The 5,328-nt window shown below is 46.5% G+C and overlaps 1 protein-coding gene across 2 annotated transcripts in view; it reads right to left on the bottom strand.

Annotated features, from left to right (window-relative positions):
- The window catches only part of LOC101916786 (fibronectin type-III domain-containing protein 3a-like), a 232,835-nt gene that overhangs the window by 91,567 nt on the left and 135,940 nt on the right, over nucleotides 1-5,328 (bottom strand). The gene's annotated exons all lie outside the window — the stretch shown is intronic.

Below are 5,328 nucleotides of genomic sequence, written 5' to 3'. Positions count from 1 at the left end.
TCAGAGTTGGGAAGGAAAGAAGAGCAGATAAGGAGGCTAGTGTGAAAGCTTTTTTCCTAAAATAAAAATAAAATTATACGTATATATATATATATCTCTATATATCTCACACACAAGATCATCTCCCTTGTGATCACGGATAACTAAAACGCAGTGGTACTACATGTGATGGTGGAGGCTGGGAGAAACCTGCAGTCCAGGCTGCAGTCCCTGGTCATCCACTTCTAGGGAATGCCATGCCATGGGGCTCAGGCTGAGGGTATCAGCCAGGAACGTGCCATAAAATGATTAATTAGCATTGATCTCAAATTCACCACAGCAGCAATTAAAATCCTAGTTTTCTAATCATATTGACGCTGAGTTTTGGCAACAGCATTTAACGTCCAAGGTCAGTGTGCCTATTTCCATCCATCTGAAGATTGCTCAGAAGATGAAAATACTGCTGGAAAAGAAAAATTCTCCTATGGGAGATGACAAATAACATACCCTGTCCAGCAGACACTAGTGGAGCTTTTGCAAAACCGAGATGTGCTCATGTTGGAATTAATGCCTTTTTAGTTGCTTCCAGTAAATTTCCAAGTGCTGAGAAGCAGAGAGCACTGTAGTTACTGTCTAGTAAAGGCTGTGGAGTTCATTACCCATTGCCAAGCAACGTCTTGAATGCCTCTTTGTGCTGCTTCTGATCCATCACCTTGCTAATCTGAGAGGCAGGTCACTGGGCAGTCAGTGGCCTGAGGTACCACTGGCTGGGAAAGGTCTTCCCCCAGCTTTCCATGAGCTCCCTGAAGTCATTGTTATGAGGTTTTGTTTCAGCACTTGGAGTACACAGAGATACAAAGCACATCAGCACAGCTGTATCTATTTACTCTGTGACTGTTTGTGCATCAAAGCCGTGCTGGCTTTGTGAGGTTGGGCTCGGGACAGCCAATGCCAACCTCTTCTCTGGAGAATTCAGACTTCTGTGCAAACTGTCTGCATATCTGTGAGATTTATGGCTGATGCTTTCTCCCTGAAGATCATGCTACATCATGGAAGCTGGCCTTTTTTGGCCATCTGAGCACTTCTGAGATAAATCTGCTATGCTTCTGTTTAGCTTACAGGCTGAGGCTGACAAGGAGTAGCTGTTAAAGGCTGTTTGTTTGGATGCTTGTGCTTAACCTGAATGACTGCTCCCTGCCTGGCAGCCTGCATTCTGCCAGGGTCTTTCCCGATGTGCACCTTGATGTTCTACCTCACGCAAGTCACACGGGGTTACTGTATAGCGTGTACTTGGTACCTGCCTGCCCCCCGCAAGGCAGCAGACCCAAGCAGAGCAACCTGGTTAGAGACGATGACTTCTGCAGCAAGGGAAGCTTTTTGTGCCCACTCAGTGCTAAACCCAACAACCGATTTCTGCATCACCTTCCGACGGACCTACCCGCATTCAGGTTCATCCATTGCCTTCGAAAATCAGATTTCAGTTTCTCATTCCTGCCTTAAAGTTCTATATTAGGAAAATTAAAAACAACCAAGCTGATGTTTCCTGCAGTGAAAGTCTGAGGGTCTGGAAAACATGAGCCATTAGTTCAGCTGAAGTCTTGGCTTGCTCCATTATTTATTTAGTTGTATGTGTTATTCCTTCTGTGTTGTGTTTGCCTTCTGATTTTTCCCACAATGCTTTTTTCTAAGGCGCAGCAGGACTCCATAGAACAGGATCATCATTCTTTAGCCTTTATTTTTGTTCTACAGAGATTTCGAAAGGACTAGCTGTTCTAGAAAATCCATAGGGCTGTGTCAGCGCAGAAATCAGCATGAGTACCTGCTGCATCCCCTGCCAGGACCAGCTCTCAGTACATCTGCATCTCTGCAACCTCCTTGGCTACTGCCACTTATAACAGATGGGTCCTGGGTCCTGTTTTACACAGCCCAGTGCTCTCTTCAAAAGAGAGGGAAAAGCAAGTCGCAATAAAACTACTGAAAGCTGGGTGTCCTTTAACCTGCTCTGCGCAAGTCGTGGTGATAACCACCAGCATCAGCACCATCAGCCACACACACTGGGCTGGGCTGACACCACTAACACTCCAGCTGCAGTTTCAGCTGGCAGCGAAAGTAATTTTCTTCTGAAAACCAGTGGTGTGGCCTGAAAAAAAAACAACAAAAAAAACAACCACCCCCAAAAAAGCCTAACCAACTAACAAACTTCTGGCAATTCCCTCATTTAATAGATACATTACTCCTCCTACCCCCAGACTCTCTCCAGATCTTTTATCCTATCAGATTCAACAGACTTGTGATCTGCCAAGTGACAAGCTCCAGAAATCCTGATACTAACCTTCTCCGATCTTAAGGCTAGAATTTCTTTGAGCAGCAACCAACATTTTCCTCTCTTTTGCCCTGGATCACAAAAGCTACAGCTGTCCCAGCTCAGAGAGAACTCTCTTCCACTCCCACCAGCACCAGTGCTCAGGCTGAGCGGTTCCTCAGCAGCTTTACCCAAAGCTATGTCTTTGCCGCAAAAACCACCTATGCGGCATTTGCAGGGAGCTGAGGATTTTCATGAGAATTGAACCATCAAGTCTCTCCTGATCTCTTTCATGGGGAAAGTAGGGTTTGTTGGAGAGGCTGGGTTGTTCTGGCCCTTGCTCCTTCCCAAACTTTGCAAACCCAGTGGCATGCACCACCAGGGGGGCTGGCCAAGGCCCCGTGGCCACTGGGATGGACCCGTAACCGCTCTGCCCAGCCATGGCACCAGGCCGAAAGGTGCCCTCCAAAAAGGGTGTGGGTTAAGAATAATTTCTTACACCAAGTGTAAGACCTGGGGAGCTGCTTGGCCAGACACAGCCTGGGGCCAAGGCTTACCAAAGGGCTCTTACAGTACTGAAGCCAACCCTATTTTAACTACAATTTTATCCATATCTATAACAAACTTCTGAAAACCAATCTACTCCAGTAGCCACACACAAAAAAGGAGCTGGAGAGACAGAACAACTGAAAGAGAGGATGGGAATGAACAAAGTTCCATTTTTGTTTAATAGGTGTTTATGCTGCTTCCAAGCTTTTTCTCAGTTACAGCATTGCTATTACAGACAGCGAGAAGAAAGAAGAGTAACGGCTCATGCGAGAACCTGCAACACTACATATGAGCTGCAGCAGGAGCGAGAAGGTGAAGCAAGAGGTGATAACACAACTATGAAAAGGCAAAGGCTTGAGGAAATAGCGAAGTGCTGGTACTCTCACCCCTAAGTCCTTGCTTGCTTCCTCATATGAGGCTGCACTTACAGGAAAAGGCGTGATTTTCACCGCAGTGGCAGGAGAGCAGCAGTAAGCACTCAGTAGGTGACATAAGATGGAAAAAGTCATGTCAAGAGCAAGTGTCAGGAAAGGGGAATCACTTGCGCTGAAATCCCACTTGGGTGACCAGAAGGCTGCAGAGATCCTCCTCCATCACAGCCAGGCGCTAACGAAGCTGCGACACAAAGACATGCAGGTCTGCTGAAGAAAGGACACGGGTAAGGGAATTTTCCATGGAGACCAGAGCTGAGGGTGTGCTGGAGGCTCCACATAGCTTGGGAGTAGCATGTTTTGGCCAGGAGTAATCAAGATGTGAACAACTCTGTCCTTCCTCTTTCCTGAATCCCAACTGGTCTGGCCAAACCCACTTTCCCCTTCTTCTAAATTGACCTTCTCGCCCACAGCTGCACAACCACCAGCAAGCCCTCCTGCTCCACAGAGAGAGCCCCACCTGCCTTTTCTTGCCCAAGGGAACCATATAAACCTGTGATTGCTCAGGAGGAGCTGCTGTGCTGCATTTGGGGCTTGTATTCCGTGTGAAAACCCAAGGTGGTTGGTCTCCTTTTGAGAGGAAAGCAGGGTGGGAGCCTGGCAGAGCCCCTCCCCAGCCCCCCCACCCCCCAGGACCGCCTGTGCAGTTGTTTCCCCGCCAGGCCCAGGTTTGCTCCCTCTGCATCCACTCGGGGCTGCCAGGTACAGCCGGACCGGGCTTAGTTACAGCATTGACTGTCGAAAGCATTAAATGGGAACACAAAGAAATCTTGGTAATGAGGGACAATGGCCAGTTTTTAAATGTTTAAACAATCTAAGTGTTAAATGGGCCTAAATAACTCCCTTAGGACAACTGTGCTTCCAAAACTATTTTCTACAGTTGTCAATGAGGTTGCTCGGATTGCCAAAAGTTTGGCAATGGTGCAGTTATGTTGCTCTCTTAATTAACTCTTTTCCTATGTGAGTTATTTTTGTTCATCTCTGTGGTCCCACTAGGAAACAATTTACTAATGTCTGTCATCTGTCCAAATAAAATACATCTACTAATAAGGGAATTGCATGGAATTGCACGGAATTTATTTCCGCTTTTCATTCTTTTTGGCAACAATAAGCTCTAAATAGCTCTTAAGATCTTTTCTAAAGAAATAATACATTATTATTTCTGTCAACTAACTTTCCCCCACACCAGCTGAAGATACTAGTGTTAAATTTCAATACAAGAAAAGCAGATTATTGGCAAACACCAAAGGCAGTATCAGCAATGAATCTTGCACATTTCCAGCTCCCCTTGGCAGTAGAAGGGCTGCATTATGGGGTGGCTGCATGTACAGCCACCCGGATGGGGACAGATCATGGCGTTAGCACTGTTGCTGCTGGTAGGTCGGGATTTCCAGCTCGGCTGCCAAGCAAGCTCTCAGAGCCCACTGCTCAGCGCAGGCTTCATCTGCTCAAAGCCTGCCATGCTCCAGCCAAGCCTTCACTAAACTCTTAAAAGTCCCAAACACTCCTTTAGGCTTTTTCAATGACTGCATTTACCTCCCACCACTGCCACAAGCATTTGCTCTGCTTTCTCTTGCCACGGATGTGTAAAGGTTGGAGAATACCTTTACTCCAGGTAAATGTGCATTTGGTGAGACACAGGACACTGCTACTTCTGCTTGTATGTCACCTACAAGGCCTGCTCTGGGCTGGTACCTCATTCTGGAAATGGCACTGATGCTATGTGTCACCCACCCCCAAACTAAAACCCAACAAGACCCGAGCAGATCTTCTGTTTCCTGGTGCTGTTAGGAAACAGGAATCCCATCCTACTAAACTCAGCCTTTTGCAGTATGGCCAGACCTCCAGTGCTGTTTTCGGTTCACGACTGATCTTTCAGTTCCAGAGTTTCTTCATTCTTTACTTAATAATAATTTGCTATTCCATTTACAAGCCTGAACAAAACTGTTTTCTTAAAAAAAAAAAAAGAAAAAAAAAGGAACAAAGCACATGAACCCCCAGACATCAGGGAACACTACCCTCACCCCCACCCAAAAGAAAATCTTGATCTCAGACCAAGATACCCTT

The sequence above is a fragment of the Falco peregrinus genome, chromosome 13, assembly GCF_023634155.1.
Source record: "Falco peregrinus isolate bFalPer1 chromosome 13, bFalPer1.pri, whole genome shotgun sequence".
Lineage (NCBI taxonomy): Eukaryota > Metazoa > Chordata > Aves > Falconiformes > Falconidae > Falco > Falco peregrinus.
Note: the sequence above shows the minus strand (reverse complement) of the source record. Positions and strands in the feature narration are given on the sequence as shown.